The 13,263-nt window shown below is 62.0% G+C and overlaps 1 protein-coding gene across 2 annotated transcripts in view; it reads right to left on the bottom strand.

The window, feature by feature from the left end:
• Positions 1-12,102: 12,102 nt before the first annotated feature.
• Positions 12,103-13,263, bottom strand: part of TRIOBP (TRIO and F-actin binding protein) — a 54,470-nt gene continuing 53,309 nt past the window's right edge. For both annotated transcript variants that reach the window (XM_051841125.2, XM_051841128.2), the window contains one exon: positions 12,103-12,773. The gene's annotated coding sequence lies outside the window, so the exon portion shown is untranslated. The remainder of the gene's footprint in view (positions 12,774-13,263) is intronic.

Genomic DNA, 13,263 nt, shown 5'->3' with positions numbered 1-13,263 from the left:
CAGACCCCAGACGGCCAGGACCGCTGCAGACCCAAGGCGATGAGAGACGCCCGCCAACCACACGCAACAGGAGCCCGGGCGGATCTCCGATCTGAAAGGGATGGAGCTCTCCCAGGACTCGCCGGGAAGCCCCGGGGTTTGTGGGGTGCGGGCGCATGTGTGCTTGGGGCTCTTCCCGAGTGGGCAGCCCGAGTTACGGCCATGCAGGCGCGAGTTGGCTCACGGGAGAGACGCACGCCAAGGGACGGAGAGGGGACGTGCGATCTGAACTCACACAGCATCGGCACCACCTCACTGCCGCCCGCTGATGTTAACCCCAACTTAGAGGTGAGGGGACTGAGGCCCAGAGGGGGAGTGGCGCCCCGGGGTCAGCAGGCTGCCCCCCTGCCCACCACTGGAATCACCTCCCGGTGTGGGCGCTGCCCGTGGGGGCGGGAGGAGTGCACGGGCTCCACACCCCTGCTTACGCGGTGTGACCTGGCTCACTCTGCTCCCCCGGCCTGGAACACCTCCTCCCCAGGTCTCCTCATCACGCCTGCATCTCCTGGAAGACTCAGCAAAGGCTCCGCCTCTGCCAGGCAGCCCTCCCTGGTTCCTCCAGCTGGGTCAGTTGCATCAGCTCCCCCTGGCACCGCCTCTTTCCTTCCGCCCCGGGGCAGGGACGGGGTGTGGCCCTGCACATCTGTGTCACCAGGTGCCTGCTGCAAGGCCTGGCCGGGCCATCACAGGGGAGCGCTGGGGCGAGTTCCTGCAGACCGGCAGCTGAGCCTGGCTCCAGCCCTGTCCAGAACGCGTTTGTTTCAGACGGGAACGATTCGGAATGTATGGAAGCGCCTTTTTATTTACTTCATTTTATCTGTGTTTGAAAGCCTCTGATGTCGCCGTCTACGTCCACCGCTCGCTCTGTCCCGGCCGCCCAGCCCCTCCCCGAGGAGGACACGCAGTTCCTGGCTCTCAGGGGTCCAGAGTCCCCTCCCACCGGGGCATGGCGCGTGTGCGTGTGTGTGTGCGTGTGCGTGAGTCCTTCTGGGAGGTTTCCAGTGCGAGTAAACACGTGTGCAAACCTGGGCAAGCCGCCCTCAGAGTTTCCTCCTTTCACGCAAACCGTGGCGGCACACGCAGCCCTGCACCGGGCTTGGCTGCTTCCCGGGGCATCCGCACGCAGGGACTGGCTGGCTGTGTGGCGGGAAGGCGCTGTGCTCCGCCGGCCTGTCTGCTAAGGAACAAACGGGATGCAGGCGTGAGGGGGAGGAGCAGGTGCACGAGGTTGGGGGCTGGGTTGCGGGAGGCGCCCTGCGTGTGGACTGGGCACACCTTGGACCCTGTCTTCCCGAGAGCCTGGAGCGCAGGGGTCAGGGCCAGCCCGGCCCCACACGAGGTTCTCTTGGCAGTGCCCCTTGTCCGTGCGGCCGGGACCCGGGGCCAGGAGGCGAGCCCACTGCCAGCTGCCTTTGGCCAGCGGTGCCAGCTGCCTACCCTTGGTGGGGGACACGGCCGCGCGGGGGCGGCCAGGACCTGGCTCTGGTATCCTCAGGGGACAGCCAGGCTGGGACCCGCTTCTGTACCAGGCTCCTCCGCGTGCACTGGTGCGGCGTGGAGGGGCAGGGTGGCCGCCGTGCTCACAGGGCTGCCAGGGAGCACCAGAGGCTGAGCCACGGGGCCCGGGGAGCGGGAGCCGGGGTGGTCTGGCCTGGGCGTTGAGGAAGCAGCGTGGGGTTCCGGGCAGGGAACGCCGCGTGCCTGAGCTCAGGCGCTCTGGGAAGCGAGTGTGGGTGGCAGCCCCGAACACGTGGCCAGGCTGGGGCTGGGGCTGGCGACAGAGCGAGGGCTGGCCACAGGGCGAGGGCCGGCCCCCTGCGGGCACCCTGGAGCGAGCCCCCTCCCGCCTTTTCCAGGGCTGTCAGCCACCCTCGCCCTTCGGGAGGAAGTTGTTTCTCCGCGTCACTAGGGAAACCGAGGCGGGAAGGTGGGGATGGCTCGGCCACGTCGGCCCCACAGAGATGAAGGGAGATGGGGGTGTGAAATGCTCGTTCCAGGGCCTGGCCGAGGTGCCTGAGCAAGCAGAAGGCCTGGGCTCTGAGGCGCTGAACGACTGACCTTGGGGGGGTCATGACCTCGCTCAGAGCCTCTGTTTCCACCTCTGAAAAGTGGGAAGACAGCAGGACTTCAAAGAGCTGCGGCGGCCTCTCAGACGGGGGCTGGCCCCCAAGTCTCTCTGCAGAAGCCACATCAAAGGGCGCCCCACCCTTCCCGCACCTTGGCACCCTCGGGCCCTCGCAAAGTGCAGATGGGACGCCGTGATGACGGCGTGACTCAGCCACAGCCTGGCCCTTGCCTGCCCCTCGGGCCAGCCGCTGGCCTTCCCGGAGGGTTTGATGAGTGACCCGGGCTCCTGCCCTTTGGCATGGGGCCAGGACTGTGGCCGTGCCCCGCCTGGGGGGTGCCTGGCTCTGTAATCACTGACTTCCGGCCGCTCAGTCAACAAACACTCATCCTCCTGAGACTGTGTGTGTGCTGGGCGGGCGCCGGCCCGTAAGTGAAGCACGGCTGGTCCCTGGCCTGGGGGGGCCGTGCAGAAAGGAGAGAGGCTACGGGAGCTGGAGCAGGCGTCTACCCCACGTGGGGGATCTGGAGGGCTCCCTGGAGGCGGCAGATGATGATCTGAGTGGGGAGTGGGCAGGGGTGTGGTGAAGGCACACAGCAGAGCTGGGGGCTTGGTGCAGTGGAACTCGGGGTGGCTGAAGGCGCAGGCAGAGGGGCTCACAGGCCAGGACCCAGTCGGGACAGGGCAAGGTTTTCTGCTGGGAAGCCCATGCCGCCTGTCTTGGAAGCTCGTGCTGGGGGTGTGCAGACTGAGTGGGAGAGGAAAACCAGAAGCTGGGCGGTCACGGTCATGGGGTCTGGCCAGGTCGTGGTCACAGGGACCAGGACAAGCAGCAGTGTCCAGGGGAGGCTGGAGGTGGCTGGCCAGGGTTGGGGGCGGGACGAGTCAGGTGGCACCCAGTGGCCAGCTGGGGGCACCCAGGCTGCCAGGTGCCCCCCGCCCCCAGCTGCTGCGGGCTCCGTGCTAACGCCGTCTGCAGGGGGACGTACTGTGGCACCCCCCACCCCCGGGGGCCTGCTGTCTGGTGGACATCCCACCTTGGAGACAGGAAGTCCCGGGCAGCCCCAACAGGTGACAGCTGGGAGGCTCAGCATCCCCGCAGATGTGGGGCTGGGGGCAGGGGCAGCCCGCCGGCTCCCGAGGGTCCTTAGAGGGCAACAGCTCCTGTCCACAGAAGGCCTGCATTACGGGCTCTGTGCCACACACGTGAGACCCATCATTCATTCAAGCCTCACCACGCCCCGTGACGGTGCCAGGCCGCGGTAACGATGGCTCGCATGTGCGCCGCCGCAGCTGGGGGCCAGGCTTCTCCATGATTTGCATGCACTGGATCATTTTTAAATGCTGAGCCCGCGTCTGCATCGCGGGTACTACTGACCCCAGTTACAGAGGAGAAATGGAGGCACAGAGGGTTATGCAGCCGCCCGAGGTTCAATGCGGGGGGTGGAAGGCTGCTTGCCCCCTGCACCTGAGCTCTTTCCCCCTTTTTGGTTTATGTGCAGGGAAGGGGCTGGCCAGGGTCAGAGCGGGGGCAGGGTTGTGAATGTGGGAGGGAGGCTGGGGTCCCCTTCCCAGAACCCTGGACACAGCGTGGGTGGGTCTCTGAGCCTTAGAAAAGGGTGGACAGTGAGGCCGGCTCTCTCCTTGGTGACACGGGAGGGCTGAGGGCAAGGAGGTCTGAGAGGCCATGGCAAGAGAAGGGATGGGTGGGGGCCGGCGCTGTGGCAGGTAGTGGGTAAAGCCGCTGCCTGCAGGTCCGGAGTCCCAAATGGGTGCCGATTTGAGTCCCAGCTGCTCCACTTCTGATCCAGCTCTCTGCTGTGGCCTGGGAAAGCAGTGGAAGGTGGCCCAAGTCCTTGGGTCCCTGCACCCGCGTGGGAGACCTGGAAGAAGCTCCTGGCTCCTGGCTTTGGATCAGCTCAGCTTTGGCCATTGCAGCCATTTGGGGAATGAACCAGCAGATGGAAGACCCCCCCCTCTCTTTCTCCCTCCCTCTCTCTCTCTCTCTCTTTTTTTTCTGCTTCTGCCTCTCTGTGGCTCTTCTTTTCAAATAAATAAATGTTTTTTTTTTTTTTTTTTTAAGAGCTTTTCATTCCTGGGAGATTTGGCTGCTTATATCTTCAATGCATGCTGTCTGGAAAGTTCATTCAAAATCTTTGCCTAATCTGATCCATACGTAACAGCGTGGAGACCGTTCTCCCGGCCCACCGCCTCTCCCGGTCGGCAGCTGAGGTCGGGAGGTTTCCTGGACGCCAGGGCTGCGGAGAGCAGACAGCTCTGTAAGGACGCGCCTGGAGTCTCAGCACAGAGCGGCCGTCGGAAGCTCCCCGGGGCTGGGCTCTCGCTGATTCCAGGGAGCACTTACTGCAGCGGTCTTTCTCCACCAGGGGAGCCCCTAATCAGAAACCCAAGCCTGTCTCGGCTGACTCCGCCCCCATTCCTGGTGGACGTAACTTGACGTGGTAGGCGTTCGGGTGCGTGGGGCCCCCTCATCCCACATCTGGCTGTCTGGGTTCAGATGCGGCTCTGCTTCGGATCCTGCTACTGTGCCGCCTGGGAGGCAGCAGGCGACGGCCCACGTGAGTGGGTTCCTGCCTCCTGCGTGGAGACCTGGATGGAGTGCTGGCCCTGGGCTTGGCCCGGCCCGGCCCTGGCTGTTGCAGGTGCTTGGGGAGTGAACCAGCAGGTGGAAGACCTTTCTCTGTCTCTCTCTCTGTCTGCCTTTCAAATACAATGCGGGAAAAAAGATCTAAGAGGGTACCTTAAAATGTTGATGGAGCATGGAGTTAAAAGATAAGTTTATTTTGGTGCAAAACCTTTAGAATTCCATGAATCCGGCCGGCGCCGTGGCTCAATAGGCTAATCCTCCACCTTGCGGCGCCGGCACACCGGGTTCTAGTCCCGGTCGGGGCGCCGGATTCTGTCCCGGTTGCCCCTCTTCCAGGCCAGCTCTCTGCTATGGCCAGGGAGTGCAGTGGAGGATGGCCCAGGTGCTTGGGCCCTGCACCCCATGGGAGACCAGGAAAAGCACCTGGCTCCTGGCTCCTGCCATCGGATCAGCGCGGTGCGCCGGCTGCAGCGGCGGCCATTGGAGGGTGAACCAACGGCAAAAGGAAGACCTTTCTCTCTCTGTCTCTCTCTCTCACTGTCCACTCTGCCTGTCAAAAAAAAAAAAAAAAAAAGAATTCCATGAATCCAAGAAGTCTTCAAAGAATTCATGAAAAATGCATGCTATGAAAAAAACATGCGTGGGTTTAAGAAAAACAATTGGAGCAAAGTAGCCTGCCCCTTTCTCCACTCCTGCACGGACTTCCGGAAGTGCCCTGCCACACCCACGGACACACACGGTCCTTGGCCACTGGTGGAGGAGTGAGTGTGCAGCTGCAGGTGTGCGTGATCCGTGCTGGGTGCACACGGTGGCTCAGGGGCACGGGGGGGGCACGGCAGCCTCAGCATCACAGGGCCGCAGGGCTGGGAGCAGCAGCGAGTGCGGGGTGGGGGTGGGGAGGCCAGCACAGCCAGGGGCCCCAGGGGTCCAGGCGGGGGTGGGGGTCCGCTCTGGCTGCTCATCCATGTCAGGTGCCGGCTCCACAGCACAGCAATCAGCTGCCTCCCGGTGCCCAGCGGGGTCTCGAGGCAGCGGACTTCACAGTAGAACCGCAGAGAGAGGCAGAGAGACAGTGTGTGAGCTGTGGCTGGGAAAGACAGGAACGCAGCGAGGAATCTCGGCTCCAAGTGAACTGGCGCCAGGAACTGGGATCCGGGGCCCCAGGACACAGTCATTCCCATTCTCTCTCTCTCTCTCTCTCTCTCTCCTCCACCCCCAACCTCCTCACACCTCCGTTGGTTTGGCTTCATTCTAAACACAGGCTTTCTCACGCGCCAGATGGCTCCCCAAATCCTGGAAGCCCCGGCTGCCAGCTGGGAGACCACAGAGGGGAGGGAGCCTCCTCCCGTGGCCGAGTCTCCCCCCAGCAGGGCCCAGGGGTCGGGCCCCCTCAGTGATGGTGTGCTCATCCAGCTCCGGCACTGCGGCCAGGGGTGGCCGCCGGCAGGTGTGGCATTCTGTGACCGGCTGCCCCATTAAAATGACATCTTGTAGACAGTTTCTCTACTGAGGAGTAAGCTGGCTGTCACTGGTTCTGCATTTACACTGGGATAGGATATTGTTCCCCCAGACCTTTTTTTTAAACAAGATTTATTTATTTATTTATTTGAAAGGTAGAGTTACAGAGAGGCAAAAGGGGGGTGGGGGGAGAGAGAGAGAGAGAGAGGTCTTCCATCTGCTGGTTCACTTCCCAGATGGCCTCAATGGCCAGAACTAAGCCAATCAGGAGCCAGGAGCTTCTCCTGGTCTCCCATGGGGTGCAGGGCCCAAGCACTTGGGCGTTCCTCCACTGCACTCCCGGGCCACAGCAGAGAGCTGGCCTGAAGAGGGGCAACCGGGACAGAATCCGGCGCCCCGACCGGGACTAGAACCCGGTGTGCCGGCGCCGCAAGGCGGAGGATTAGCCTAGTGAGCCGCGGCGCCGGCCCTCAATAAACTTTTAATTACATTTTTGGTGAGCTTCTGAGGTGCCCTTGTGTTTCATTATTCTATCTACCTTAGAGAACTTACACTTTATTAGTAAGATGGGTTTTTATCTGTGCTTTATGGGAAAGTCTAAACGCTCTTCATACTTGATTTTTTTCGACTTAGGTAATAAAAACACATTGAGGGAGCCGGCTCTGTGGCTCACTTGGTTAATCCTCTGCCATGTGGCGCCAGCATCCCATATGGGCACCGGATTCTGTCCCGGTTGCTCCTGTTCCAGGCCAGCTCTCTGCTGTGGCCCGGGAGTGCAGTGGAGGATGGCCCAGGTGCTTGGGCCCTGCACCCCATGGGAGACCAGGAGAAGCACCTGGCTCCTGGCTTCGGATCGGCGCAGTGCCGGCCGAAGCAGCCATGTGGGGGGTGAACCAACAGAAGGAAGACCTTTCTCTCTGTCTCTCTCTCACTGTCTATAACTCTATCTGTCCAACACACACACGCACACACATTGAGAATTCCTGGGATGGTGGTTATTTCCTCCCAGGCTTGAGGAAGGGGACAGCACGGCAGGAAGTGACCGAGAAATCACACCGTCGCGACATGCCATCAGGCGCAGGACAGTCACCTCCCCAGCTGGCTTCCAGGATGGCTGGGGCGGTGGGTGCAGGCGCCGTCCCGAGAGACTGGGGGCCTCCACCGGCCGTGCTGGCCCCTAGCGGGCTCCTCGGGAACTGCAGGAGAGACCGATCCGCCGGGGTCTGGGGGCTTCGGGGCTTTGCAAGTGGAGCGGCGCGGCGGGGCGGGGGGGGGGGGGGGGGAGGTGAGCGCCGCTCGCTTCGCCTTTTCTCTCTCCCAGGCCCACAGTCCCCAGAGTGCGGGGTTCCACCTCTGAGTTCCAGGGCTCCGTGGCCAGCGGGGGGCTGGCCGCGGGTCCCTGGCCTGCGTGGGCCTCTGAGAACCTTTGCTGATGATTCTAGCAGACCCCGGCCCCAGCAAACGCTGTCGCACTGAATCCGTTTTATTCCCACTGAATTTATTCTCGGCGACCTGCCTCGCTCTCCCTGACAGAATACTGCTTTTAGAATCTTCACTGGTTATATATTTAGCTTTGAAAATGGAATTGTAGAATCAGGTGGAATCAAAGGCAAACCTTAAGCACCTAGACCTGGGCGACACAACTCTGTGTGGGTTACAGGGGTACCACCGGCCAGCAAGCAAACCAGCAAGCACGGCCTGGAATGTTCTGGAACCTGTGGACGTGAAGATGGGGACAGAACTCGGAAACGCTCACGTCGAAGCTGTGCGCTCAACCATATGGCTCCGCGAAGCGACTGGGAGCGTTCAACAAACGGCGCGTGTTCAACACTCGCCCGGTAGGAGATGAGAACGCTCCCGGCGCGGGCCAGCCAGGACTGCCTTGGCCCGGTGGCTGGTTTTTGACCAACCTGAGGAAGTGCCATCGCGGCGTTTCTAAGCCTGGCTCCTAAGGAGCGTGTGGATTCCAGCTGGGGCACTGGAATCAGGCCCCGAGGCCGCCATGCTGTGAGGAAGCCCCAGCCGGCCGGGAGGCGCTGGACGCGGGAGGGAGGAAGCTCTCCTGGACGTCCAGCCCTGTGGAGGCCCCAGCCTGCGACTGTGAGAAAGACAGAAAGGGAACCGCCCAGCAGAGCCAGGTCAGCCCCTTGGGTATGGGTGAACCATCACGGGCTGGCCTCCAAGCCAGCAGGTTGCTTACACAGCAGAAGATAATAGGTGGTTTAACAGGCACACAGTTCCCTGGGGCAGACAGTGCTGTTCCCATTTAACAGATGGGAAAATAAAGCCCAGAGAGGGCTGTGACTCAGTGAACTTTATGGAGCCAGCCAGGCAGCAGTTGGGGTTGTTCTGTGATTTATTTGAGAGTGAGAGAGGGAGTGCGTGTTCTCATTGGCTGCTTCACTCCCCGGACGCCTGCAGCGACTGTGGGAGCCAGGAATTCGGTCCAGGCCTCCCACGTGGGTGGCAGGAGCCCAGGCGGCCGGGATTTGGGGCAGGCAGGTGTCTGCAATCCTCCTGTAGCCACTCCTGGCTGCCTGGGGCCATGACCGCATCTCGGGGTCAGCCGCGTGCCCCACCTGGCTCCCCAGGCGTTGGCCGCAGCTCTGCCTCGCTCTATTTTAAAGTAGGCGGTGGTTTGTTTTTCTATTGATTAGTGATCGTGACTCACAGTAAAACGCATAAAACCTAAGTACACGCCGTGCCACCCTGTATGTGCATACAGACCCACGTGACCACTACCCACATCAAGATACGAGACACTGGGCTGGCGTTGTGCCGTCGGGGGTTCAGCCAGCACTTGTGATGTTGGCATCTCACACCAGAGAGCTGGAGTCCGGCGGCCCGGCTTCTGAGCCAGCCCCCAGCTAATGCACCTGGGAAAGCAGAGAAGGGCTGATGTCCTTGGGCCTCTGCAACCCACATGGGAGACCTGGACGGAGCTCCCGGCTTCAAGCTGGCCAAGCCTTGGCTGTTGCAAGGCATCTGGGGAGTGAACCAGCAGATGGAAGTTCACTCTCTTTTGCTCTGCCTTTCAATAAATCATTGTTTAAAAATCATACAGAACATGTTTAAAGATGATTTATTTATTTATTTGAAAGGCAGAGTTACAGAGAGGGAGAGGTAGAGAGGGCTTCCTTCTGCTGGTTCACTCCCCAGTTGCCGCAACGGCCAGAGCTGGGCCGATCCAAAGCCAGGACCAGGAGCTTCCTCCGGGTCTCCCACGCGGGTGCAGGGGCCCAAGCACTTGGGCCATCCTCCGCTGCTTTCCCAGGCCATAGCAGAGAGCTGGATCGGAAGTGGAGCAGCCAGGACTAGAACCGGTGCCCATATGGGATGCCAGCGCCGCAGGTGGTGGCTTTACCTGCATTGCCATAGCACCGGCCCCCTGACAATTCTGGCACCACAAAGTTGTCTTGTGCCGCTGCCAGGCAAGTCCCCCCCCCCCCCCCGAGAGGCCCATTTCCCGGATGCTGACAATCCCCGTGGTGATCCTGCTTGCCCCCAGAAGCCGACAGCACGTGCTCGTGTGGCTGCAGTCCTGTCACTCAGTGGCAGGTGTGGGCTGCACCTGCGTGCCCACGTGCAGCAATCGTCCTCTTTAAATCGCCACCTGGGAGTCTCAGGCCTGCGTGTAACCAGGCTCTGCACGCACTCTGCTGGTGGACAACCCCGGTGTCCCCGCAGGCCGGCCACAGGGAACAGGGCTGATTTGACTGTGCCGGTTACCGTGTGCACTGCAGAGCCAGGCCGTGGGGTGGACGCAGGCCTAACCAGATAGGAAGCCACCAGGTCCCACAGCAGCCAGAAGGAAGCACGCTCCGGCCCTCCGCGTTGTCACTGACACGGACACGGCGCGGTCAGTCCGTCGCCCGTGAGCCACGCTGAGCAGGGGAGTGGGAGCGCCTCGTTTCAGTGGTGGACGGGGAGGCTGACCCACCCCGGGAGCGCCCTGGCACGTGCTGGCCCGGCTTCGGCCTCTGCAGGCACAGATGTCCCAGACCAGGTATGAGACACGGAGCCCGGACTCAGGCCGAGGCGGGAATGGAGGCAGAGGACGGGGCAGAAGCCGGAGAGCTGGGGGGGGAGGGGGCACAGGCTCCGGGCCCCACGATGCGGGTGCTGGGGCTGTGGCTGCAGACCTCCCGTCTCCGAGTTCTCCCATGAGACTGGACACCCCCGGGAAGGCAGCCCCGAGCCAGGGACATCTGATGGCCTAGGGGTCCTGGCTCTGTACCCTTTGTGCTCTGCCATTTCCAGTTTTTTTGATGAGGCAGGATGGCAGCAACATAGGGACTTAACCCAATTCCGTCCCCACACAGGGCTGGCAGCAGGTGCCTTGGCACCAGCATCCTCTCTGAACATGGGTTCGAGTCCCAGCTGCTCCACTTCCAACCCAGCTCCCTGCTATTGTGCCTGGGAGACAGTGTAAGATGGCCTGTGTGCCTGGGCCCTGGCCACCGACATGGGACACCTGGACGGAGTTCCTGGCGCCTGGCTCAGCGTGGCCCAGCCCTGGCTGTGGTGGCCATTTGGGGAGTGAACCAGTAGACATGAAATCTCTATTGTAGGGCCGGCGCCGCAGCTTAATAGGCTAATCCTCCGCCTGCGGCGCCGGCACACTGGGTTCTAGTCCCGGTTGCCCCTCTTCCAGGCCAGCTCTCTGCTGTGGCCAGGGAGTGCAGTGGAGGATGGCCCAAGTGCTTGGGCCCTGCACCCCATGGGAGACCAGGAGAAGCACCTGGCTCCTGGCTTCAGATCAGCGCAGTGCGCCGGCCGCCGCGGCCATTGGAGGGTGAACCAACAGCAAAGGAAGACCTTTCTCTCTCTGTCTCTCTCTCTCTCTCACTGTCTACTCTGCCTGTCAAAAAAAAAAAAAAAAAAAAAAAAAAAAAAAAAAAAAAAAACCACAAAACCAAGATCTCTATTGTCTGCTTTCAAACAACTAACAAATATTTTTTAAAAAAATCCACCTTTTTTTTTTAAAATTATTTCTTTGAAAGGCAGCGTTAGAGAGAGAGGGAGAGGCAGAGACAGAGAGAGGTGTTCCATCCGCTGGTTCACTCCCCAAATGGCTCAACGGCCAGGACTGGGCCAGGCCAGGGCTCAGATCGGTGCCCATGGGGATGCCAGTGTCACGAGCAGTGGCTTTACCTGTGGAGCCACCACACCGGCCCTGATGTCCCCTTTAAGGGCAGGAGAGGCTCTATGACCGGCCCTGCCTACCAGACTCGCTGCACCCTCATTAGCCGGAGCCACATCGCGCTCCCGGGCTGACCACCCGCGGCCACGGCCACGGGAACAGAAGCACTTTCTCCACCAGTGCTGAGGGCACCCCTCCCTCCCCCGGGCACCGACTCCCGACCCCCCCCCCCCGCTTGGAATCCCCTTCCCAATCCTCCCACTCAGAAAGCCCCATCTCCTCCACACACAGGCGGAGTCGGGGTCTCCTCGGGGTCCCCAGAGCCTCCTGGGCCTGTGACCAGCACAGCCGGCCGCGATGAGGACACCCAGGCCCCGCACACGCTGCCCCGGGCCCCTCTCAGGCCATGGCACCACTTCTGGGCATGGTCTCCACACAGGGCCCATTTGATGGAGAAGCAAACGGAGTCTGGGAGGGGACATGGCTTGCCCAAGGTCACCATCAGAGCGATGTCCCCAGCCCTCTTTCCAAGGCCTGGGCCCAGTGCCCCGGCTCTCCAGGGGGCCTGTCCACGTGCGGATTCCAATTCGGGAGGACCTGGGCCTGGCGTTTCTCCCACGCTTCCTGCCACTGCTGTGCCTGCCGGCGTCCCTGCCTGCCAGTGGAGGACCCGGCTTCTCAGCTCCGCCCTCAGCCCAGGCTCAGGATGGGCCGAGGCCCTGCTGGGGTGCAGGAGCGGAAGCAACTCCATCCGCCACCACGCGCCCTGCCCAGCCATCCAGACACAGAGCTGTCAGGACGTTTTATTACGTGAACAAAGACCCCAGGACCCGGGGAGAGGCCTTCATGGGCGGGGCCCGCGGCTCCACGCCCTGCACCCCCAGGGGAAGTGGCGGGGGTGGGGGGCAGTGGCTGCCTCCCTCTGTCCAGATGTCCCTCAGTGAGTCCCAAGGGGCGGGTCCACCAGGACAGGAAGTAGTTAGTAGGAGGTAGGGTAGGAAGAGGGGCGCTGGCCCCACCTCTGCCACCTGTCAACTCGCATGGCCGCTGCCTGGGCCTCCCAGAGACCCTTGGGTCAGGGCCATGAGCCAGAAGCCCAAGCGAGGAGTGAGGAGACAGAGGGGACCAGCGATGGAGGCACACAGCCACCAGGAATGGCTTTTTTAAAAAGTATAAAGTGTTTCTGGGAAATAAAAGGGAGAAAAATCTATATAAAAATCTCTTCACATATAAAATCCTGGAGAAGGTGCAAGGTAAAACCCAGTGCGAGGGCGCGCTCAGATACGCAGTGTGTGCATGTGTGTGTGTGCGTGTGTGTGTGTGTGAGACAGCTGTGAGTGCACGTGCGGCCCACAGGTGGCGAGGAAGGCTTGGCTTCCGACTTCCACCCCGCGGGAGGGCGGGCGGGTGGCGGCCGGGCCTCGGGCTGCAGGGTCTACAGCTGAGCTGGAGCACAGGACCTGCAAGACAGGGGAGGGCGCCGGGGCTGGAGAGGCCAGGCCGGGCCAGCGGGTCCCTCCCCCCCCTTCCCGCGGCCCAGAGGCTCCTCGCTGCTCCCCGACATCTGGGCCCACAGCTGGGCCGCTCTGTGTGCCTGAGGTTCGGCGGCCCCGGGACCTGGCAGCAGGAGGGGCTCCAGGGGACCTGGCTTGGGAAGGCACGGTGAGGGCAGGGGGCTGGCAGCAGTCAGGGCGCCTGCGTCCCCCGTGGGGCGCCTGGCTCAGCTTCCTGCTCAGAGCGCATGCCGGGGAGCCATGACAACGGCCCAGGCACTGTGGCAATCCTGCCACCAAGTGGGAGACCCAGCTCTCAGCCCTGGCCCCTGTGGGCACCTGGGAGTGAACCAGCACCCTGTGGGAACCAGCAGATGGGCTGTCCCTGCTCTCAGATAAATACAAAGCCAGTTCACACCCTGTGAACTCAGGAGCCACTGGGAGACTGCAGGGGTGT

This window comes from Oryctolagus cuniculus, chromosome 11 (genome assembly GCF_964237555.1).
Source record: "Oryctolagus cuniculus chromosome 11, mOryCun1.1, whole genome shotgun sequence".
Lineage (NCBI taxonomy): Eukaryota > Metazoa > Chordata > Mammalia > Lagomorpha > Leporidae > Oryctolagus > Oryctolagus cuniculus.
This window is presented reverse-complemented; position numbering and strand designations above follow the sequence as displayed.